Here is a 26467-nt window from a genome sequence, read left to right on the forward strand (position 1 = left end):
AACCACACAGTTTTCCACCATGGCCGCTATGCGCTCCAATAGGTTTTCTAATCTGACAGCACATGAAGGCAGCAGCGGACATCTTCTTACACCCAAGCAAGTCTTCAACTTCACACTTGTTTTAGCAGTAAACTCACCTTATATACTGAAATACATTATTACATTTTATTATTATAGTAAATACAGCGACAAGCCTGCAGCAAGAAGGTGACGACAGCCATCTTGGTAAACCCAGAAGTGCTCAGCGCCAAACTGATTATATAGTGAAATAGACTATTTCACTCGGTCACGGTGAAATAGTCTAGTTCAGCATATAAGATGAGTTAACTGCTAAAATAAGTGTGCAATTGAAGACTTGCCTGGGTGTAAGAAGATGTCCACTGCCCCCTTTATATTCTATCAGATTAGGAAAGCTATTGAAAGGCATAGCGGTCATGTTGGAAATCTGAAATCAGAAATTTTGTTAGCAACATCACTTTCACTGTTGCATTTTCACTGCTACCAATCATATTGTGTAATGGAAATGAAGTCCCGATAAAACACACTTACTGCGCATGCGCTATGCGATCCAACATGAGTTCCATGACGGGTAGTGGTAATCTGATAGAACACCTATGCGGACATCTTACTACACCCAGCTACATCTTGAATCTCAGAGTAATTTTAACAATAAAGTGAGAGTATATAAATAAATATAGTGTATTAACATCTGTGATGCTGTTTTGATGTTACATTTTGAAAGAAGCTGGACGCCTGCAGTTGAAAGGTGGCAGAGGCCATGTTGGTACACTCCGCACTGCTCAGCGCTAAACCTTTATGCTTTTAAAACGAAAAATCCAAACAGCATCACATATGTCAATATATTATATTTATTTATATACACTCACTTTATTGCTAAAATTACTCTGAGATTCAAGATGTAGCTAGGTGTAGTAAAGATGTCCGCATAGGTGTTCTATCAGATTACCACTACCCATCAGATCATGAAGTGTTTGGAATGCATAGGGCCATGGAATGCATGTTTGAACGCATAGCGCATGCGCAGTGACTATTCTTTGGTCGGAACGTCACTTCCATTATACAATCTGATGGTTAGGGTAATCTGATAAAACACCAGCCAAGAGATGAGCCCAAGGGGGTCTGGCTGCAGACTGGAGATCCACATTTGACAGAAAACATGTGACCTCCACTCCACTCTTTTTTTATTTTAACTAAACCTTAATTTAACAAATATTCAATAGACACTAGAAACAGCTCGTGGAAGTGGAGGTCACATGTTTACTGTGACATCTGCATTTCCCAAAGGTATTTAGCTGCAGGCTGGAGCCCCACTCTCCACAGGAGATATATGACCTTTACAGTTTTTTCAAATTTTTTATCAACTTTAACACTTTAGCTGCCAGAGCCACTTTTGCATTTTTGCATACATGTTTGAAAAATAATTTGAGGCCTGAAGATTACATAAATAATATATTTTCTGAAAGCAGACACCCTAAAAAATAAAATAGTGATAGTTCCAATTTTTTTTTGTCATACAGTATTACTGCAAAGGTCTAGGAAACACAAAATGTCAGTGATAAACACACTAAAGGGAATTTTAGGGCAAACGACCACAATAAATGACCCACGTTTTTGGTAAAATATAAAAGCTAAAGTTGCACTGAGTAAATAGATACCCAACATACCACAACCTTAAATTTGTGTGCGCCCATGAAATGGTGGCAAACTTCAATCCCCTATATTTTCTATAGGCGACGCTTCAAAAGCCCCCTATAGGTCATCAGTTTAGTTTTACGGAGGAGGTCTTGTGTTAGAATTATTATTCTCACTCCAGCATGTGCGAGGATATGTAACGTGTGTTGCAATCGACATTTTCAAGCGTAGCTGCCCCCCGTGCATATGTGTAGGGGTGGGGGGCCTCAAATTTTTTTCAGGGGGGGATTTTATGTGTTTGGGTGTAACTATTTTTTTTTTTTTTGCTTAAGGTTTTTTTTTTCCATTACATAGGGGACAAAAAGTCCCCTAAGTGATGATTTTTTGTTAACAGGTTCTCTATGCAGGGTCTAAAAGTCTGTGGGGGGGGGGGGGTGTTATTTGAGGGGGTTGAGTGTCTGTCAGTGAAGGGAGAGGGTGGTATTTGGGGGTCTGTCAGTGGAGGCAGGAGGTGGTATTTTGGGGATTTAAAGATCTGTCAGTGGGGGGAGGGCGTGGTATTAGCGGGGGTTATGGGGTCTGTCAGTGGAGGAGGGAGGTGGTATTTGGGGTAGTAGGGGGTCTTTCAGTGGAGGGATGGGGTGGTATTTGGGGGATGGGGGTCTGTCAGTGGAAGGACCTGTGCCTTCCCCCACTAGTGGACCCCCACTCTCTCCACTACTCTCCCCTCTGACATACCCCTACTACCCCCTTGCCCCCTGCTAATATACCCCCACCTTCCCCCTAAACTACTGACCTCTCCCCTACCCTCCAGCTACAGACAGACACTGCATATAAATAAAGTTATCCCAAACACATAAAATCCCCCCCCCCCCAAAAAAAAAAGAAAAACTTTTGAGGCACATGTTGGGAGTGCCTACACTTGAAAACGTCAATTGCGATACATGTTACATATCGACACACACACCAGAGTGAGGGAAAAAATCCTAGCACCAGACCTCCTACATAACACTAAACTGATGACCTATAGGGGCTTTTCAAGCATCACCTATAGAAAATATAGGGTAATAGAGTTTGTTGCCATTTCATGGGCGCAAGCAAATTTAAGGTTTGATGTGTTGGGTATCTATTTACTCAGTGCAACCTTACCAAAAATAGGTGTAGTTTATTGCATTTGTTTGCTCTAAAATTCACTTTAGTGTGTGTAGCACCCTCCTAGGTAGGTGCTAGGTAAAGCATAGTTATGACCCTGTTCTGCTTATCAGGAGGGTCTTATCTGTTAGTTGAGCCTGTCACATGTTTCCAAGTGTGATTTACTGGGTCTGAGGCAGTGTCCCCACTGCAGCCAATGAGGGAGCTCATTGGACAGTGGAGGAAACCTAGCCATTGACACACTCTGTTTTATGTCAGTTCCAGTGGGAGGGCATTCCTGCAATGCATCCTGGGGTTGCACATAAAAAGGAGGGGAGCGTGTGACAGGATGTCTTTGGGCGGAAAGCCAGGTACCAGGGGGAGGGTGACGGCTGTCTCTCCTCCTGTTGCAGAGGAAGGTGGGTCAGGCAGTCGGCCTAGGGACCAGGGGATGAGCTGTGCTGTGGAGGATCCAGTGTGTGCTGACCAAGTGGAGCTGTGGAGCAGGATTCTTCTAGAAAACCAGTGTTGTGAGTACTCAAGATCTGCCCAGGGGTTTGCCTAAGAGAGGAGACCATTCCAGAGAGGTCAAGGGGATCAGAGAGCCAGCTAACCCAGGATGTTGCAGTAAAGGGGGTGCCAAGTTGTGAAGCCCTGAAGAATAGGGAATAAAGAGGGCGCCAGGAAGGGCCCTGAAGTGTCTCAGCAGTACAGTCTGCACTACAAGTCAGCTACCTCAGGAAAGAGTACCTTAGGGAGCTTAAAGGACTTTTCACAGTCAAAGGTGAAGCTAAAGTAAGCGGCATAGCCGTGACCAGCGTCAGTCAGCATTAATCAGCATCAGTCAGTAACTCTGCAACTCTGTATAGTCCCTGCCTATTTTGTGCATAGTTCAGTTGTTGGAGTATCCCACTCATCCCTTCTCCTATACAAGTTCTCAATAAACCCTAAAAACCAAAGAAACTGGACTGGTTCTTGTCTGAGGTAATCACACTTGAAAACATGCTTAACTGTCCTACTGTTGCTAATAGTAACCCAGGGGAACCCACACTCAGCAGCTCCCATGGGAGTACTGCTACATGTGTTTTGTTACTGAAATTTTGCGGTAATATCACGTGACATAAAAAATTGGACCTACCACTATTTTATTCTCTAGGGTATCTGCTTTCTGATATTAAACATGTGCAGAAAATGCAAAAAAAAAACTGCTCTGGCAGCGAAAAGGTTAAGGTTGATTAAAAAAAAAAATAAAACTGTGGAGGTTTACATGTTTCCTGTGGAGAGTGGAGCTCCAATCTGCAGCCGGATACCCTCTGGAAATGCAGATGTGACAGGAAACATGTGACCTCCACTTTCAACAATTGTTTCTAGTGTCTATTGAATGATTGTTACATTAAAGTCATAAAAAAAAAAGGTGGAGTGGAGGTAACAGAGCCGGTGTTCCGTGAAAAAACCATACCCGTGAAAAAACCATACCCTCGTCACTTCCGGTGCACCTACAGTACGTCAGCACCTACGTCATTGAACAGCTGAGGAGCTTACGAGTGCGCATGCTCGGAGGGTATGGATTTTTCACGGCAGTGTGTGTAACGTTAAACCGCCTCAGCTGTTGCGGCGGTTACATTAAAACAGCTCGGCTGCAACATGAGTCATCTCCGCTCCTATCCCTGTCACTTCCCTGATCTCGGCTACTAAATATAAAAGCGGCAGCGGGTGTATGAAATCTAAATCACGGAGCCGAGATCTCCGTCATTTAGATTTCATACACCCGCCGCCGCTTTTACATTTGCTAGCCAAGATCAGGGAAGTGACAGGGATAGGAGCGGAGATGACTCATATTGCAGCCGAGCTGTTTTAATGTAACCTTAAGGTTCCATTCACACCTGGGCGTTTTTGAGTGTTCCAAAACGTTCCAAAACGCCCAACAAGTAAAACCCCATTCATTTAAATGCCCCCTGTTCACATCTGAGCGTTTTGCAAAACGCCTGTAGCTGAAAAAAGTACATGAGCTTCTTTTTGGGCTGATTACCAGCGTTTTTGATAGATGTCAATGTCTGCCTCCAAAAACACCTGAAAATCGCGGTAAAAAAACACGGTAAAATGCTACGCTCAAGTGTGAATGCAGCCTTAATGTAAACACTGCAACAGCTAATGTGGTGTAACGTTACACACACTACCGTGAAAAATCCATACCCTCCGTGCATGCGCACTTGTCAGCTCCTCAGCTGTTCAATGACGTATCTGGGGCTGTGAGCATGCGCACTGCTACGCTGCTCAGCTGTTCCTGACAGGAAGTGACATGGGTATGGATTTCTAATGGGGTATGCTTTTCTAACGTTACACCGGAAGTGACATCTCACAGTGGGCGGAGCTTACAGGTGGGAGGAATTGTGGGGTGGGGGTGTGGTAAGCTGTCTGCACTACATAGAAGTGTTACTGAAAGGGGGCTCTGTGTGCTGAAGGATAAGGAAGGGGGGAGAAAAGGATTATAGTCTGTTGAGGAATGGAGGGGGATGTGTAAAGCTGTCTGAACAGGCTTCTAGTGTATCAAGAACACACCAGCGGAGTCTGTTCTGAGGCAGTGCACAGCCACATGCACAGACATATACTCTGGAATTTATAAGGACTGGTCCAGACAGATTTTACCAAAGCGTCACACTTGCATGCCAATGCCGGTGGACACCATGAGAAAATCGGACGAAAAATGCCGCTTTCAGAGTAATCATCTGATGATCTAATTAGCTCACAGGTTTTGCGCGCGTATCACGACAGTTCATGCAAAATTATCCAAAGGGACAAGCACGAAAATGTTTCTCCTATGATACAGTATGACCTGTTTTCGTTTAATCAGTACAGTATCCATCTGAAAAAAAAAAAAAAAGTGACCAAGACTGCGCATGCTCAGGAAACAAAAGAATAGATGGTCGCGGGACGTTGTATTCTGCCTTAATTCATTCTATGCATTAAGATAAAAAAAAACCTTCTATGTGCAGCAGCCCCCTAATACTTACCTGAGCCCATCTTTATCCAGCCATGTTGCAGGAGTTTCTAAGCTGCCTGGGACACCCCTCCTCCCTCCTGAGACAGCAACGCGGTGCGATTGGCTCCCACTTCTGTCAATCAAAGTCAGACAGCCAATCAGGAGGGGGGGCAGGTCACAGCTCTGTGTATGAATGGGCACAGGGAGCTGTGACTCCGCTCAGGTGCCCCCATTGCAAGCTGCTTGCCGTGGGGGCACTCAACAACGAGGGGCCAGGATCACAGAAGAGGGACCCAAGAATAGGGGGATCTGGGCTGCTCCGTGCAAAAACACAGAGCAGGTAAGTATAACATCTTTGCTATTTAAAAAAAACACAAGATTTTACAATCACTTTAAGGCTGCCTTCACACCCAAACATTGTGGGCTCAGTGTTTTTGGGCATTTTGGTTCAGTGTTTTTGGGCTTTGGCATCTGTTTCATCATTTGTTTCTATGTTTTTGAGCTTTTTTATCCACCTAATTTTCTTCGTGTTTTTCTTTTTTTTTTTTTCTTTTTAATTTGTTTATAAATACTGGAGAAAAATGTAATTTCTCTTATGTCCTCCGACAGTCGTCGCCTCTTCATATTCGTCACAATGGGGGTATTAGACTTTGCTCCGTAGGAGTAGCTAGGCAACAGAATATGTCAATATTAAAGCTTTTAACATATCCCACCCCCAGGGGGTGGTCCCCTCAGTCTATACCCTCCTGCTTCCTGTTCCATACCCCAGTTTCAATGTCTAGCTTTCAGGAGTTAGCTGGCTGTTTCTGTGCTGGGGCATTTTGTCTCAGCCTTTATCTTCTTTTTGATTTTATTTGAGTTTTTTTCTCTTTCTTTACTTAGCTGTTACTTTTGTCAGCATTAGTTAGTTCTTCTGATGAAGAGGATCGTGCGGGCTGGGTCTCGGGCTGGCCCCCCTGGTCGCAGGTTGTGGGCCAGTGGCTTCCCAGCCTGCCATCGAGCGTTCAGTCAGGTATTTTTCCTGGCATATGTGAACGACCCATCCCTGTTCGCTGCAGGGATGCTATGGTGAGGTGGCTACCTCACTGGACGCCAAGCGGTTTCGCACCGCAGTCCTCCTGCGTCCTGGCTGCGACTCTCCCTGTCACATGTGCAGTGGCTTGATCGCTTGTGCGGGTTCCCCACGCCACTCAGCAGGTAAGTGTACTCTGTGTGGGGACCTGTCTGTTTAGTGGGTGTCAGTCTGGGACTGTGTAACCCTGCATGTCTGTTCACACTATGGGGCTCCCTGTCTGGATGCTGCTGTGGGCTGCAAGGAGGGGGGCTGTGATACACTGTTCTGTGTGCATAACTGTGTGATTTCTCTGTGTGACATGCTAAATGTTGTAGGACATGCTGTGGATCATGTTTTGTGCAACATGCGGCAGCCGCTGCTGCGGTCCGCCATTTTAATGATGACTGCAGGCATATGAGGGCTTCTTCTATAGCTGGGAGCTGCGTTTTTGGCGCCAAGCGCCGCCATTTTGGCGGCGATCGCTCCGACCTCATGTAGCACTGCATTTACCTCCTCCCCCGGCGGCCATTTTTTTGTAGCCTTCCATAGGCTTTATAGGAGCGGCTTCTATTGCATCACTTCCTTTTCCCTGGGCACACCGATCGATACAGCAGCAGCAGTGTTCTCTCCAGGTTTTTATCCTCCTTAGTCCTGTTTTCCTTGCCTGAGTTTGTAGTTTTCCCTGTGGGGGTCGCATTGTGCTGGTGTGTGTGTGCGGTGGGCTGCGCTAGCCGCATTTTTAAAGGGGCAGTTACCCTTTTTTTCTCCTGCACACTTCTGGGGGCATGGATTCTCAGGAAAGCAAATTTCCTCCCACTTTACTGGGTGGACAAGGGGCTGCTGCTGTTTCCCCTGAGGGGGGCGATTTGGCCACCGTTGTGGCTAACCTGGCTGCTCAGGTGCAGATGCTTGTGGCTGCTCAATCCACTAAAAGGCCCAGAGTTTCAATCTCCTCTGATTCAGAGGGCGAAGGTGATGGGGCTGCTATGGCTGGGGTCCCCTTATCGGGGTCCCGTTCGTCCCTGGACTTTGCAGGGTCGGAGGGGGATGCAGAGGTTGAGGGGGTTGATGATTCTCCCCCTGGCTCGTCTGAAGAGCTTGCAATCATGGATGAATTGGTTGCTTCTATCAAACAAACGCTGCATTTACAGGTTGAACCATGTCCACCTGCCGTTCTGGCTTCTTATGGGACACAGCGGAGGCGCAAACCATCGCAGGTTTTTCCTTGTACTGAGGATTTTCAGCGCGCTGTTAGTGAACAATGGCGCAATCTCAAAAAGCCTTTTGCTGTGCCAAGTAGGTTCAAGCTGCGTTATCCCTTCACACCCGCCACTGATGAACGCTGGTGTGTACCACCTCCGGTGGATCACGCGGTGGCGGTTTTGAATAAATCCACTGCGATTCCGGCAGAGGATACCCCGGTGTTCCGGGACGCTACGGACAGGAGACTGGAGTCTCTCGCCCGTCATACTTACTCGGTTACCGGTTCCATGCTAAAAGCTATTTTTGCTTCCCTTATGGCAGCTCAGGCTGTTGCGGATTGGACACAGGTACTCAGGCGCGTCCTGGTGTCTGATTCTGCCCCGCCGATGACATTGGCTATGGTGGATCAGATCCATCAGGGTGTCATGTATTTGTGTGATGCGGAATTGGATGTAATTCCTTTGGCTGCACGTGTGCACAGCGTGGCGGTGTTGACACGCCGTTTGATTTGGCTAAAATGTTGGTCTGTGGACCAATCGTCTCGCAAGACCTTGGCTAATTTGCCCTATTCAGGATCTCGCCTTTTGGCGACTCACTGGATACGCTGATTAAGGGGATCTCTGGGGGTAAGAGCACGCTCTTGCCCCAATCTCACAAGGCTAAGGGCGCTCAAGGTAAGAAGCACGCTTCATTTAGGCCCCCTCAGGGGTCCTTTCGTGCCTTTTGGTCGCACTATAAGGGCAAACTCTTCAAGGGTCAAGGCTCCCAAAAGAAACCGTGGGCAGGTAAGCAGGAGTCCGGCCAGTCCGGATCCGCTGCCCATAACAACGCGGCCTGAAGGGACGCCCTCACCCAGTTCTGGGGTGGGGGGACGTTTGCTCGGTTTTCTTCAACCCTGGCTGGCCCGCGTTCGGCACAGGTGAGTTCAGGAGATCGTTCGGTCTGGGTACAAGATCGAGTTCCTCTCTCGGCCGGCGAACAGGTTTTTTCCCTCAAACCTTCAACTGTCTCCGGAGCGTTTGCGGGATCTGCACCTGGCGGTGCAGGACCTGCGGGCTCAGGGAGTGGTGGTTCCGGTGCCTCATCGGGACAGATTTCGGGGGTTTTATTCAAATCTGTTCACTGTGCCCAGAAAGGAGGGCAAGGTACGTACAATTTTGGACTTGAAAGCTCTGAACCGCTTTGTGCGGGTTCGCAAGTTCCGCATGGAATCCCTGCGCTCGGTGGTGGCTGCTCTAGTTCCGGGAGAATTCATGGCCTCCATCGACTTGAAGGATGCGTACCTACACATCCCCATTTTCGAGGGTCACCAAAGGTACCTTAGATTTACCATTGCGGAGGATCATTATCAATTTGTGGCGTTACCCTTAGGTCTCGCTTCGGCTCCGCGGGTTTTCACCAAGGTGCTTGCGCCGGTTCTGGCCTTATTGAGAGCCCAGGGTATCTCAATCCTGGGGTATCTGGACGACATTCTGGTTCGGTCTGCGACCAGTCAGGGTCTGGTGAAGGACCTGTCCGTCACGATGCAAACTCTGCAGGAGTTTGGTTGGACGATAAACTTCCCAAAATCGACGCTGTGCCCGTCGGTTCGTCTTCCCTATCTGGGTATGATTCTGGATTCGGTTCAGGCAAAAGTCTTCCTGCCGGAAGACAAGCTCAAAACGCTTCAGGACGCAGTCAGGTCCCTTCGGGACGTTCCGTGCTCATCCCTCCGGACGGGCATGAGGCAGTGGCGTAGTGTGGGTTGTCAGCGCCCGGGGCAAGGTAAGTAATTTGCGCCCCCTACACAAAGACCACTACACTGACACCTACACTGACCTAGCTGACCACTACACAGACCTACCTTATTCCTACACTGATCCCCCTTACACTGACAACTTCACTGACACCTACACTGACCCCCCATACACTGACCTAGCTGACCACTACAGAGACCTACCTTATACCTACACTGACACCCCCCATACACGGACACCTACACTGACACCCCTTACACTACCAACTTCACTGACACCTACATTGACCCCCCTACACTGACCCCACACACTGACACCACACACTTACCCCCCTACACTGACCCAACACATTGACACCACACACTTACCCCCCTACACTGACCCCACACACTGACACCACACACTTACCCCCCTACACTGACCCCACACACTGACACCACACACTTACCCCCCTACACTGACCCCACACACTGACACCACACACTTACCCCCCTACACTGACCCCACACACTGACACCACACACTGGCCCCCCTACACTAACACCACACACTGACTCCCCTACACTGAGACCTACACTGACCCCCACCCATACACTGACACCTACGCTGACCCCTACACTGACCCCCCCCCCATACACTGACACCCCCTACACTGACCCCCACACTGACCCCCCATACACTGACACCTCCTACACTGACCCCCCATACACTGACTCCTACACTGACAACTTCACTGACACCTACACTGACCCCCCCATACACTGACCCCCACACTGACCCCCCATACACTGACACCTCCTACACTGACCCCTACACTGACAACTACACTGACACCCCATACACTAACTCCCACACTGACACCTACACTGACCCCCCATACACTGACTCCTACACTGACAACTTCACTGACTCCTACACTGACCCCCCCATACACTGACACCTACACTGACCTCTACAGAGACCTACCTTATACCTACACTGACCCCCCTTACACTAACAACTTCACTGACACCTACACTGACCCCCCTACAATGACCCCATACACTGACCCCCCTACACTGACCCCACACACTGACACCACACACTGACCCCCCTACACTGACCCCACACACTGACCCCCCTACACTGACACCACACACTGACTCCCCTACACTGAGACCTACACTGACCCCCACCCATACACTGACACCTACACTGACCCCCCCATACACTGACTCCTACACTGAACCCCCCTTACACTGACAACTTCACTGACACCTACACTGACCCCACACACTGACCCCCACCCATACACTGACACCTACACTGACCCCCCCATACACTGACCCCCCCCATACACTGACACCTACACTGACCCCCCCCATACACTGACACCCCCCATACACTGACACCTACACTGACCCCCCATACACTGACACCCCCTACACTGACACCTACACTGACCCCCACCCATACACTGACACCTACACTGACCCCCCCTACACTGACACCTACATTGACCCCCCATACACTGACACCTACACTGACCCCCCCCCCATACACTGACACCTACACTGACCCCCCCCATACACTGACACCTCCTACACTGACACCTACACTGACCCCCCCCCATACACTGACACCTCCTACACTGACCCCCCCCCCAATACACTGACCCCGCATACACTGACAACTACACTGACCCCTCCCATACACTGACACCTACACTGACCCCCCCATACACTGACCCCCCATACACTAACACCTACACTGACCCCCCCCCCATACACTGAACCCCCATACACTGACACCTACACTGACCCCCCCCATACACTGACCCCCCATACACTGACACCTACACTGACCCCCCCCATACACTGACCCCCCATACACTGACACCTACACTGACCCCCCCCCCATACACTGACCCCGCATACACTGACACCTACACTGACCCCCCCCCATACACTGACCCCCCATACACTGACACCTACACTGACCCCCCCCATACATTGACCCCGTATACACTGACACCTACACTGACCCCCCCCCATACACTGACCCCCCATACACTGACACCTACACTGACCCCCCCCATACACTGACCCCCCATACACTGACACCTACACTGACCCCCCCATACACTGCCCCCCCCCCCTACACTGACACCTACAATGACCCCCTACACTGACCTATCCCCCTCCCATGTCCACTTCCCTGGCCCCCTGGGGCAGGCAGCACATCACTCACCTCTTTCTGTGTCCAGACACTGGGGACTTGAGGAGGCGATCTGGAGGGGAGGAGAGACACAGCGTGCCAGCAGCAGCCAGCATGGAGGCAGCCAGCGTGGAGGCAGCCAGTGTGGACAGACAGGAGAGGCTCCAAAAGCGGTGCTGCCATCTTCACCTACGACCAGCCCCGCCCCCTGGCCGCACGTGACACCTTCAGTGTCCACCGCTCGTCCTGCACAAAGAGACAGAGCCAAATGCAGGAAACAGCGGGCGGGCCGCCGGACGGGGCATTGTCACAATAAAGAGAAGGGGGACACTATTATCCCGCAGATGGCGGGCGTAATATGCGCCCCCCTAAATGTTGCGCCCGGTGCCAGTGGCCCCCTCTGCACCCCCCACGCTACGCCACTGGCATGAGGGGTTTGGGTTTGATGGTCTCGGCTTTCGAGGCGATTCCCTTCGCCCAGTTTCACACGAGGGATCTCCAGGCGGAGATCCTGTCCAGGTGAGACGGGCGACCACAATCGCTGGATCTTCAGATCTCGTTGAGTCTTCGCACGAGAAGGAATCTTCTATGGTGGCTGCAGTCCCCGGCGGTGTCGGGGGGCAAGTCTTTTCGTCCGTTTTCGTGGACGGTGATCACCACGGATGCCAGCCTGTCGGGCTGGGGTGGTGTTCTGGGCGTTCTGTCCGCCCAGGGTACTTGGTCGGAGGAGGAATCCTCCCTTCCGATCAACATTCTGGAATTGCGGACGATAAATCTTTGCCTTCAACGTTGGACGGACAGGCTACAGGGCTGTCCGGTTCGGGTTCAGACGGACAATGCCACAGCGGTGGCCTACATCAACCACCAGGGGGGCACCAGGAGTGCCCGAGCGGCTCGGGAAGTGGCCGACATTCTGTCTTGGGCCAAGACGCACGTCCCGGCGATAACGGCAGTTCACATTCCGGGGGTGGAGAACTGGCAGGCGGATTATCTGAGCCGCCAGACTCTGGACCAGGGGGAATGGTCGCTCCACCCGGACGTTTTCCAGATGTTGTGCGCGAAGTGGGGTCTTCCGGATGTGGACCTGTTCGCGTCTCGTCTGAACTACAAGGTGGGAAGGTTCGTGGCAAGGACATGCGATCCTCAGGCAGACGCGTCAGACGCGTTAGTGGCTCAGTGGCATCAGTATCGGCTGATGTATGCATTCCCACCAATTCAGTTGCTGTCCCGGTTCCTTCGCAGGTTGTCCTCAGAACCAAGAACGGTGATTCTGGTGGCGCCAGACTGGCCCCGCCGGTCTTGGTACGCAGACCTCGTGAATCTGCCTCTTCGGGAAGATCTTCTGTCTCAAGGACCGATATTCCATCCTGCTTTACAGTCGCTGGCTTTGACGGCCTGGCTGTTGAGACCGAGGTCCTGAAGGATAGGGGTCTCTCTCCGGAGGTCATTCATACTTTGGTCAATGTTAGTAAGGCCTCTTCGGGGAAGATATACTACCGTACTTGGAAGGCCTACTTTACCTGGTGTGAGTCCAGGGGGTACTCCCCTCGCTCATATTCGGTTTCGAGAGTGTTGGCTTTCCTTCAAACGGGCGTGGACCAGCGTTTGGCGTTGGCCACGATTAAGGGTCAGATTTCTGCTCTGGCCGTTCCTTTTCAGCGCCCTGTGGCGTCTAATTCTCTGGTTAGCACCTTTGTTCAAGGGGTGCGACACCTGGTCCCTCCTCGGAGGGAGCCTTTGCCTCCATGGGACTTGAACCTTGTTCTGTCCGTGTTGCAACATGCTCCCTTTGAAAAGATCAGGGAGATCTCGTTACCTCTGTTGTCCAAAAAGGTCGCCTTTTTGGTGGCGATCACTTCGGCTCGCAGAGTTTCGGAGCTGGCAGCTTTGTCGTGCAGGTTTCCGTATCTGGTACTCCACTTGGATAAGGTGGTCTTGCGACCTAATCCTTCTTTTCTTCCGAAAAGGATTTCGGAATTTCACCTCAATGAGGACATTGTCTTGCCTACGCTTTGCGCGAAGCCTAAGCATCCGAAGGAGGTGGCTTTACATTCCTTGGATGTTGTCAGGACGACCAGGGTTTACCTGAATTCGACAAAATCCTTTCGCAAGACGGATTCTCTCTTTGTCCTTCCTGAGGGACCTCGGAAGGGCATGGCGGCGTCGGCTTCTACCATCGCCAAATGGTTCAGACAGACTATTGAGCAGGCATATGCTTTGAAGGGAAAGGTTCCCCCTATGCCTGTGAAGTCGCACTCTACCAGATCTCTGAGTACGTCTTGGGCCTGTCATCATCAGGCCTCTGCGGCCCAGGTGTGTAAGGCGGCGACTTGGTCGTCCGTTCACACCTTCTCAAAGTTCTACAAAGTGGATGTTCAGGCATCGGCAGATGCTTCCTTTGGCCGCAAGGTTCTTAGTGCGGCAGTACCTTAAGGTCCCTTGTTTTTGGGCCCTTGGCTGTTTGGGATGTTTTTTATCCCTAGGTTATTTGTTCTTCCTGTGTTGTTGCTCCTGTTGAGCAAGCTTTTTTTCATGTTGCCCAGTTGGTTTCCTTCCCTTGGTAAGGTTAATTTGTCTGATGTGGAGACTACGTTGCCTTAGGCGCGGCTGCGTTTCCCACCCCTCATGTTTGCACTGCTTTGGGACGTCCCCATTGTGACGAATATGAAGAGGCGGCGACTGTCGGAGGACGTAAGAGAAAACTAAATTTTTGTAAAATCTTACCTGTAAAATTCCTTTCTCTGAGTCCTCCGACAGTCGCCGCCCCCGCCCCTCTTTTGGGGTTTGTGTATGTACTCTACTGCTATTCTACTGAAACTGAGGTATGGAACAGGAAGCAGGAGGGTATAGACTGAGGGGACCACCCCCTGGGGGTGGGATATGTTAAAAGCTTTAATATTGACATATTCTGTTGCCTAGCTACTCCTACGGAGCAAAGTCTAATACCCCCATTGTGACGAATATGAAGAGGCGGCGACTGTCGGAGGACTCAGAGAAAGGAATTTTACAGGTAAGATTTTACAAAAATTCCGTTATTTTCTCCAGTATTTCAATTAGGGATGTGGCAGTGATTGTTGGCTGAAGGTGAACCAGTGTCGGCATTTTAAACAATTTCATACTTGTTTATAAATACATCATTTATGTATTTTCTTAGGATTAGGGGTTAATCCTAACAAAAAATAAATAAATGCCATGGTTAGGGGTTAATTTATTTATTTTAGGAAATGTATTTATTTATCATATATGTAGCAAGGTTGCCAGGCCTGTGGCCTCATGTGGGTCTGCCTTTGTTACCGGTTACCTCTCCAGCCCATGTGAGCTGCGACCCTGGGTGTGAGAACTGAGACATTGACAACTCTGGCATCTTTGTTTTGTGGTTTTATTGTAGATAAGGGGATGGGAGAAGGGAATGAGTGGGATACTCCTTAGGCTCAACTAAATACACTTGGGACTTTATCCAGGAAAAATGTCTGTTAGCGCTGCCTTGACGCCAGCCGACGCTAGCCAACGCTCACTGACTCTCAGAACACACTGCAACTTGATAGAAGTGCTGAATCCTCGACTTTAAGTCCAGAAGATCCAGGACTGTGGATTATAGAACTACTGACACTGCGGTACTGCAAAGTCACTGGCTACTCCCCCCCCCCCCCTGCCTTGCAATGGCTTGAGGTAGTTTGTTGTAGGTTCCTGTATGGCTGCAACTCTCAACTGACACTCTGTAAAATCCAGGGCCCAAACTGCAGGTGCCCCCCTTTAACCTTGAACTCTTCGGGATTCACTGACTCTGTACCCCCTTGGTAACTTCAGGGTCCTCAACCTAGGTACCCCCTTTCCTCAGTTAGCTGACACTGGATCCCAGAACCTCTTCCGGAGTGGTCCCCTCTGACTTTAGGCAGACCCCCAGGGGCAATCCTCAGTACTCACGACCTGTGTAGGCTTTCCTGAGACTGGACCCCTCTTGCTCACCGCAGGTTCTCAGCACACCGGATCCCCTCAGCTCAGCTCAGCACTCTCTGGATTCCCAGGCGACACCCCGAGACATCCGCTTCCTCAGACAGGAGGAGAGACAGCCGTTCTCTCCCTCTTGGGACTCTGCTCCCGCCACAGACGCAGAGTCATGCGCCCCCTTCAGACTTATACCCTCCCCCAGAATCCTCTGCGGCAGAATCTGCCTCTTGGGGTAGATACAAGCCTGAATGTATCTCTGATTGGGTTTCCTCCATGGCCCTATCAGAAGCTTCCAATAGGGCCAGTGGGGAGACTCCCCTTCTCAGAGGACACTCTTGGGAGCCCTGACAACATACCTGACAGAAAGGAACATTCCTTGTTAAGCAGACAAGGCCTACTATCCATTTACCTAGCACCTACCTGTAGGGTGCTACACCCACCCCACGCCAAAATTAGTCAGGTCCCTCTGACTCCGAGGCAGCTGCCTCCTATCAAAACTCTGCTAAAAATCTGGAGTATCCCACAAACCTGGAAAGAGGGAAAGGAAAAAAGAATTAACAAATAAATTAGTGTGTAAAAATATATCTTTACACTCTGCTGTACAAATTTATAAACAGTTTAAGGTACATGAAACTGATGCACCCCTCATCAAATGAACTCACTTGGTGGAGAACAACAAAGAAAAATACAATGCAAACATCCTGACTGTCAAACTCTAAGGTGGTCCCACCTGTATAGAGAAAGGGAAGCAAAAGTTAGTCAACTACACCACATATGAAAATGCAAGCCTAACTTATCTGAACAGTTGAATGGAAAGACCCTCCTTTATTGATTGAAAGGGCGACTTTTCCATTCCCTCCCTGACTGCCTCTGCTAGCCAGTGTCTTGACACGCTGGGGTTCTCTCCCTCCTTTGAAGAGCTTGTCCCCTATCACTAGCTGTCTAGGCAGAGTCCTCTTTGTAGAAGTTAAATACAGCGCCCTCTGCTGTCCCTTTAAGCACTTCATTAAGGAAGCAGGGCAGGTCACAGTCTCTCATGACCTACAGTCCTGCTTAGTCAGGGAAACATCACAGGGGTCCAGGAGGGCACCCCCCACCAAAGTTCTTGGACACTCTTGAACTTTGTAGCAACATCTTCATCTGTAAAGACTGTGGATGAAGTCCCACACAGCCATTTGTAATCCACAAAAAGGTCCTGGCCGATGGCCCAAGGGACCCAGCACACAAAAAAAATAGTTTTCAGAAGACCCGGACCCGATGGTCCCAAAAGGTTTGACATCACAGCACTTGACTTTTCCAAGGACCCTGGCCCGATGGCCCAAGGGGTCTGTTTTAAACTTCAAATACTTGTAAACTTGAATCCAGCATTATATCACTTTAAAAGTTTCCTTGGTCAGTTGGGGTAGCCAGCCGACCACACAATTTTTTTCTGCTCTTGAATCTCCTCCTATTTTGGATGGGTTGACAATCCTCAGATATAGTACTCAGGGTGGGGCACTTGGACATACTCCCCTTGCTCATTTTTGACCCGAATGGACCAAGCATGTCTTGACCCATCTGGGCGACGGACCTCCACCCTGTCTATGTAGATGGAGCGCCCATGATACCACTGAGCTTTGACTTTGTTGAATTTTTCTTTTAGTCCCTCCTCTGGGGAGTCCCTGTAAGGCTTAGGGACAAATAGGTAGTCCCAGATAAGTTTATCACACCAAAAGTCCCTGTACTTCTCCACCAATAGCATTAATTCCCTAGGTGCATAAAGGTAGTCATAGCCGTACTCCAATGCAACTTTTTTCTGCATCCACCGCTGCGTCCTGGATAAACGGGGTAGGGTCCTCCGATTTAATCTCCCTGGTAGAGAAAATGGGGTGCATATTCTCTGTATCATCTCTTCGTATGCTGTATTTTGGTCCCTGGTCCTAGCAATATTCCCGGGTGGGGTGAGGTCTGGGACCCTTGTAACGTAGGCATCGCAGAACCCCAATTTGTGGGACAGTTCCCCCCTTTCAATAGCTTCCTTTGCCTCTAGGTCTAAGGGTACAGTCATTTCGGGACCTGGGGAGTTGCTCCCAGCCTCTGGCTGTAACGCCCCTGCGTTTTATGTATGATGTGGATTTTCAGCTGCAGAAATATTCCACTTCAGTAGTCATGTAGAGAAACGCTGAGACACCAATCCCAACTCTCAATGACTCATCATGTGTGGATGATCTCAATTCAGCAAGTAAATACACACACTCAATAAGATGTTTCCTAGAGTGACTTATGTATATAGTAACACAGTGATGATAGGCTGAAGAGACGGGTTGGGTAGAGATGGTAGATGACAGACACTTGAAAGGAAATGTTCTTGAAAGTAAGATAGTAGCAGATGGGATGCAGATAGGTTTAGCAATCATGTATGGTAGCAGATGACAGAGTAGCAGGTGGACATACAAGAGAGATCAACCCAGTGCAAGAACAGGTGGTAGTAGGCTCAAGAGCTAGCAATCTTAGATAATGCAGATGTAGTAATAGTCCTTAGTATGCAGAGCTAGATAGTGTAAGCTTTAGTATGAAAGTTATAGAGGTTTCCCCTGTGGGGTACTTATCACTAATAGCAATGTAGCAGAGGAGAGGTTCGGCAAGAGCGGATGATCCGGTAGCGGGATACAGGGATCAGCGCAGCGTGGTTCCGACAGCGAGGTATGCTTGCAAGCATGAGAGCTTCAAGACAGGTTAGCATCAAGGCACAAAGCAGTTTGAACGAACACATGTGAGTGAGAGCCGGCGATCTAAATAGCCATCCAGTCCAGCGCTCAGTGATGACAGCATCAGTCTTAAAGGTGTATGCGCACCTTACCAAAAGAGAATGGTGGGGTGCATACACTTATGAAAGAGTAATTAGGGTACCCAAAGGTACCAGAACATTACAGTACCCCCCCCCTTAAGGCCGGCTCCTGAAGGCCTCTGGAGCTGGTTTGTCTGGGTACTTCGCATGAAAATCGCGGATTAATCTAGAGGCATGTATGTCAGAGGTGTTTAGCCAGGTGTCGTCTTGGGGCCCATAGTTCTTCCATCGAACCAAGTACTGAAGTCTTCCTCTGTGGATACGAGAATCCAGAATCTCTTTTATCTCATATTCTTCTCCACCTTCAACTTGTACAGGAGGAGGAGGTGGGATAGTAGGCCTTATTCCTTGGTCAGGAACATGGGGCTTCAGTAGCGACACATGGAAAATGGGATGTATTTTGAGGTCTATTGGCAATGTAAGCTGTACTGCAGCTTTTCTAATAAGTTTCTTGATTGGGAAAGGGCCCAAGAACAGAGGTCCAAGCTTTTTGCTAGGGATTTTCAGTCTTAAATTTTTTGTTGAGAGCCAAACGAGGTCCCCGATAGCGTACTGAGGAGAAGGTCTTCTGCGAAGATCATAGTACTTCTTTTGTTGACTATGAGCGTGTGCAATGGTAGTATTAAGCAAACCCAGAGAGTCCTTTATTTGGGTAAGATAGTCTGAAGCTACTGGGTTATTTGAAGGAAGGATGCGTGGTTGAAGAATAGAGGGATGAAACCCATAGTTCAAGTAGAACGGACTCTGCTTGGTCGTACTGTGGGTTGCGTTGTTGTAGGCAAATTCTGCCAGAGGGAGAAGATCCACCCAATCATCCTGTTGGTAAGAAGTGTAACAACGTAAATATTGCTCGATGCATTGGTTGACTCTTTCAGTCTGTCCGTTGGTCTGCGGATGGTAAGGAGAAGTGAGCTTCGACTCGATCCGTAGTATGTGACATAGTTCTTGCCAGAACTTGGAAATAAATTGCGATCCACGGTCAGAAAGAAGAGTTTTTGGGATACCATGTAACTTAAAGACATGTTTCATCAGGAGTTCTGCCGTTTGTTTGGACGAAGGTAGTCTGCGAATAGCAATGAAATGTGCCATTTTTGTCAGATGGTCCACTGACACTAAGATGGTATTAAATCCTTTGGAAGGAGGCAATTCCACTATAAAGTCCAAGGACACAACTTCCCATGGAGTTTGGGGTATTGGTAGACTGCATAGTAGACCGGATGGTCTCGTAGTGTCAATTTTGGACCTGGCACAGACATTGCATGAAGAGACGAATTTTTGTATAGATGTTTTCATGTCAGGCCACCAGAATTGCCTGGTAATCAGATTAAGAGTCTTTGTCATACCCATATGTCCTGCCATAGGCACATCATGCGATAATTCCAAGATCTTGGTGCGTATGGTAGGTTGTATGTAAAGTTTGTCGTTGTAGTAGAGGAAGCCTTCTGCATCAGTATTTAGTTGTGGTGGGGGTGAATCCAAACTTATACCATGCAAAACCTCTTCCTTCAAGGAACGGACAACTCCAATAATGCGTTTGTGAGGTATTATAGGAACGGAAGGGATTTCGAAGTAGTTTTCTTCAGTTAGTCGTGATAGTGCATCCGCCTTTTTGTTCTTATCTGCAGGTGTGTAGGTCACTAGGAAGTTAAACCTTAGAAAGAATAGTGACCATCGTACCTGTCGGTGCGAGAGAGTTTTGTTAGTCTGAAGATATTGGAGATTTTTATGGTCCGTGTATATAAGTATTGGTAATTGGGTGCCTTCGAGTAGATGTCGCCAATTCTCCAGAGCCAATTTTATAGCAAGCAGTTCCTTTTCCCCCACGGGGTAATTTATCTCTGGACTGCTTAGGGATTTAGAAAAAAAGGCGACTGGATGAAGTGGTGAAGTGTGAGTTGGTCGTTGGGAGAGTATTGCTCCTACTGCCATGTTTGACGCATCTACTTCCAGAATGTATTGGAGGGATGGGTCTGGATGGCGTAATATGGGAGCAGAAGTAAACCTTGTCTTTAACAGGTGAAAAGCTTTATTTGCTTCATCTGACCATTTGAATGGTTTTTTAATGCTAGTGAGCTGTGTGAGGGGTCTCACAATGGCAGAGAAGTTTCTAATGAACTTCCTGTAGAAATTTGAAAATCCAAGGAATCGCTGTAGCGCCTTGCGTGTGGTTGGTGTAGGCCAATCCTGAATGCAGGATATCTTACTCATGTCCATCTCGATTCCTGTTTTGGATATGATGTAGCCTAGAAAGAGTACCTCTTCTTTATGAAACAAGCATTTTTTCAGTTTCACATAAAGGTTGTGTGCAAGCAATCTCGATAATACTAGTCTTACATGTCTTATGTGTTCAGACAGGGATCGTGAATATATAAGTATATCGTCCAGATATACCACAACACAGACATCTAGTAAGTCTCTGAAAATATCGTTTTTAAATCGTTGAAAAACTGCAGGGGCGTTGCATAGCCCGAATGGCATTACAAGATATTCGAACAATCCGTATCTGGTTCTGAATGCAGTCTTCCACTCGTGTCCATCACGGATTCGAATGAGATTGTATGCTCCTTTCAGGTCCAATTTTGAAAAATAGGTAGCTCCACGCACCTGCTCAATGAGCTCAGGGATAAGCGGTAGAGGATAGCGATCTTTTATTGTAATAGCATTCAATTGCCTATAGTCGATGATAGGCCTGAGACTTGAGTCCTTATTGCGGACAAAAAAGAGTCCTGCTGCTGTGGAAGAAGTGGAAGGTCTAATAAAACCTTTTTCCAAATTCTCATCCAAATAGTCTTTGAGATGGGAAAGTTCATCCTGTGAAAGAGGATAAACATGACCGAACGGCAATTTGCTATTTGGGAGTAGATCAATGCTACAATCATAGTCTCGATGGGGAGGTAGTGCTTGAGCATTTTTCTCAAGAAAAACCTCAGAGAGATCCTGATAACATAGTGGTGCAATCTCATCTGTCACCACAGACAGGATCTTCCCGAAAGACGGGAGGTTACACGTACCCTCGCAATAGCAAGAGAGGAAGGTCAGGGTCCGTTCCTTCCAATCTATGGTTGGTTGATGTGTGTGCAACCAGGGAAGTCCCAAAACAATGGGAAAGTGGGGTGAAGGTATTAGATCGAAGGTAGTGGTCTCCATATGAGACCCGTTAGTAGTGACTAGAAGTGCCTGTGTCTGATCAGTGATCGGACCAGAGGATAAAGGAACACCGTTAATAAGACTCACTGAGACAGGTTTAAGTTTAGAAATAATAGGAACTTTATTTAAAGCAGCAAAACGTATGTCAATATAATTTCCACAAGATCCTGTGTCAATCATGGCCTTAGTAGTAATCCTGTTCTGGTCCCACTGTAATGTTAAGCAAACAGAAAGGTAAGGGTTAGTGATTGAAGTTGTCAATCCCCCTAGGAGGACATGTGAACACTCACCCTTCTTTTTGTAGACTAGGGGACAGACGTTTATCTTGTGATCCGGGGATGCACAGTACAAGCAGAGATTACCAGATCGTCTTCTGGCTCTTTCCATAGTTGATAGAGGTGGGCGTATGGTTCCTACCTCCATAGGAACGGGGTCAACGGCCGAAATCCGAGAAGAACTGGATAATGGCATTCCCATTTTCTCAGCCTTTCTTTCTCGTAGTCTTCTATCTATGGTGATACTGAGTTGTATCAATGCATCCAGGGTTTTTGGCAGATCCGCTCGGGCGAGCTCGTTTTTAACGGCCTCTGATAGGCCAAGCCTAAATTGGGATTTCAGAGATGCATCATTCCATTCTGAATCAAGGGTCCATCTCTTGAATTCTGCGACAAAGTCTTCTACAGGTCTCCCACCTTGTTTCAAGGATCTTAATTGAAGATCGGCAGTACTCTGCCTATTGGGATCATCATATAGGCTAGTGAGTTCTGCTAGGAACAAGGCATAGGAGTTGAGAAGCTGGTCGCTTTTCTCAAAAAGAGAGTCTGCCCAGGCCCGAGGATCGCCTGTTAGGTAAGAAATAATAGTACAAACCTTAATGTGATCAGTAAGGTAGGTACGGGGTTTTAGCAAGAAAAGTAACTCACATGCGTTTTTAAATTCGCGAAATTTTTTGCGATCGCCTGTAAATACCAAAGGAGGATTTATTTTGGGTTCAGGGGACTGAGCAGTGGTAAGTTGTGTCAGTCTAATTACCTGCTGCGACAGAGCCTGATTGTCTTCTTTTAATTCAGCAAGTGCGTGTATTAACGCAGGTACTTGCTGTTTTAATTGTGTCATCTGAGTGGTTATTTCTGCTGAATCCATTTGTGGTTCGTTCATTCTGTAACGCTCCTGCGTTTTATGTATGATGTGGATTTTCAGCTGCAGAAATATTCCACTTCAGTAGTCATGTAGAGAAACGCTGAGACACCAATCCCAACTCTCAATGACTCATCATGTGTGGATGATCTCAATTCAGCAAGTAAATACACACACTCAATAAGATGTTTCCTAGAGTGACTTATGTATATAGTAACACAGTGATGATAGGCTGAAGAGACAGGTTGGGTAGAGATGGTAGATGACAGACACTTGAAAGGAAATGTTCTTGAAAGTAAGATAGTAGCAGATGGGATGCAGATAGGTTTAGCAATCATGTATGGTAGCAGATGACAGAGTAGCAGGTGGACATACAAGAGAGATCAACCCAGTGCAAGAACAGGTAGTAGTAGGCTCAAGAGCTAGCAATCTTAGATAATGCAGATGTAGTAATAGTCCTTAGTATGCAGAGCTAGATAGTGTAAGCTTTAGTATGAAAGTTATAGAGGTTTCCCCTGTGGGGTACTTATCACTAATAGCAATGTAGCAGAGGAGAGGTTCGGCAAGAGCGGATGATCCGGTAGCGGGATACAGGGATCAGCGCAGCGTGGTTCCGACAGCGAGGTATGCTTGCAAGAATGTGAGCTTCAAGACAGGTTAGCATCAAGGCACAAAGCAGTTTGAACGAACACATGTGAGTGAGAGCCGGCGATCTAAATAGCCATCCAGTCCGGCGCTCAGTGATGACAGCATCAGTCTTAAAGGTGTATGCGCACCTTACCAAAAGAGAATGGTGGGGCGCATACACTTATGAAAGAGTAATTAGGGTACCCAAAGGTACCAGAACATTACAGTACCCCCCCCCCTTAAGGCCGGCTCCTGAAGGCCTCTGGAGCTGGTTTGTCTGGGTACTTCGCATGAAAATCGCGGATTAATCTAGAGGCATGTATGTCAGAGGTGTTTAGCCAGGTGTCGTCTTGGGGCCCATAGTTCTTTCATCGAACCAAGTACTGAAGTCTTCCTCTGTGTATACGAGAATCCAGAATCTCTTTTATCTCGTATTCTTCTCCACCTTCAACTTGTACAGGAGGAGGAGGTGGGATAGTAGGCCTTATTCCTTGGTCAGGAACATGGGGCTTCAGTAGCGACACATGGAAAATGGGATGTATTTTGAGGTCTATTAGCAATGTAAGCTGTACTGCAGCTTTTCCAATAAGTTTCTTGATTGGGAAAGGTCCCAAGAACAGAGGTCCAAGCTTTTTGCTAGGGATTTTCAGTCTTAAATTTTTTGTTGAGAGCCAAACGAGGTCCCCGATAGCGTACTGAGGAGAAGGTCTTCTGCGAAGATCATAGTACTTCTTTTGTTGACTATGAGTGTGTGCAATGGTAGTATTAAGCAAACCCAGAGAGTCCTTTATTTGGGTAAGATAGTCTGAAGCTACTGGGTTATTTGAAGGAAGGATGCGTGGTGGAAGAATAGAGGGATGAAACCCATAGTTCAAGTAGAACGGACTCTGCTTGGTCGTACTGTGGGTTGCGTTGTTGTAGGCAAATTCTGCCAGAGGGAGAAGATCCACCCAATCATCCTGTTGGTAAGAAGTGTAACAACGTAAATATTGCTCGATGCATTGGTTGACTCTTTCAGTCTGTCCGTTGGTCTGCGGATGGTAAAAAGAAGTGAGCTTCCGCTCGATCCGTAGTATGTGACATAGTTCTTGCCAGAACTTGGAAATAAATTGTGATCCACGGTCAGACAGAAGAGTTTTTGGGATACCATGTAACTTAAAGACATGTTTCATCAGGAGTTCTGCCGTTTGTTTGGACGAAGGTAGTCTGCGAATTGCAATGAAATGTGCCATTTTTGTCAGATGGTCCACTGACACTAAGATGGTATTAAATCCTTTGGAAGGAGGCAATTCCACTATAAAGTCCAAGGACACAACTTTCCATGGAGTTTGGGGTATTGGTAGACTGCATAGTAGACCGGATGGTCTCGTAGTGTCAATTTTGGACCTGGCACAGACATTGCATGAAGAGACGAATTTTTGTATAGATGTTTTCATGTCAGGCCACCAGAATTGCCTGGTAATCAGATTAAGAGTCTTTGTCATACCCATATGTCCTGCCATAGACACATCATGCGATAATTCCAAGATCTTGGTGCGTATGGTAGGTGGTATGTAAAGTTTGTCGTTGTAGTAGAGGAAGCCTTCTGCATCAGTATTTAGTTGTGGTGGGGGTGAATCCAAACTTATACCTTGCAAAACCTCTTCCTTCAAGGAATGGACAACTCCAATAATGCGTTTGTGAGGTATTATAGGAACGGAAGGGATTTCGAAGTAGTTTTCTTCAGTTAGTCGTGATAGTGCATCCGCCTTTTTGTTCTTATCTGCAGGTGTGTAGGTCACTAGGAAGTTAAACCTTAAAAAGAATAGTGACCATCGTACCTGTCGGTGCGAGAGAGTTTTGTTAGTCTGAAGATATTGGAGATTTTTATGGTCCGTGTATATAAGTATTGGCAATTGGGTGCCTTCGAGTAGATGTCGCCAATTCTCCAGAGCCAATTTTATAGCAAGCAGTTCCTTTTCACCCACGGGGTAATTTATCTCGGGACTGCTTAGGGATTTAGAAAAAAAGGCGACTGGATGAAGTGGTGAAGTGTGAGCTGGTCGTTGGGAGAGTATTGCTCCTACTGCCATGTTTGACGCATCTACTTCCAGAATGTATTGGAGGGATGGGTCTGGATGGCGTAATATGGGAGCAGAAGTAAACCTTGTCTTTAACAGGTGAAAAGCTTTATTTGCTTCATCTGACCATTTGAATGTTTTTTTTAATGCTAGTGAGCTGTGTGAGGGGTCTCACAATGGCAGAGAAGTTTCTAATGAACTTCCTGTAGAAATTTGAAAATCCAAGGAATCGCTGTAGCGCCTTGCGTGTGGTTGGTGTAGGCCAATCCTGAATGCAGGATATCTTACTCATGTCCATCTCGATTCCTGTTTTGGATATGATGTAGCCTAGAAAGAGTACCTCTTCTTTATGAAACAAGCATTTTTTCAGTTTCACATAAAGGTTGTGTGCAAGCAATCTCGATAATACTAGTCTTATATGTCTTATGTGTTCAGACAGGGATCGTGAATATATAAGTATATCGTCCAGATATACCACAACACAGACATCTAGTAAGTCTCTGAAAATATTGTTTATAAATCGTTGAAAAACTGCAGGGGCGTTGCATAGCCCGAATGGCATTACAAGATATTCGAACAATCCGTATCTGGTTCTGAATGCAGTCTTCCACTCGTGTCCATCACGGATTCGAATGAGATTGTATGCTCCTTTCAGGTCCAATTTTGAAAAATAGGTAGCTCCACGCACCTGCTCAATGAGCTCAGGGATAAGCGGTAGAGGATAGCGATCTTTTATTGTAATAGCATTCAATTGCCTATAGTCAATGA

The sequence above is a fragment of the Pelophylax lessonae genome (assembly GCF_965119305.1).
Source record: "Pelophylax lessonae genome assembly, chromosome: 10".
Classification (NCBI taxonomy): Eukaryota; Metazoa; Chordata; class Amphibia; order Anura; family Ranidae; genus Pelophylax; species Pelophylax lessonae.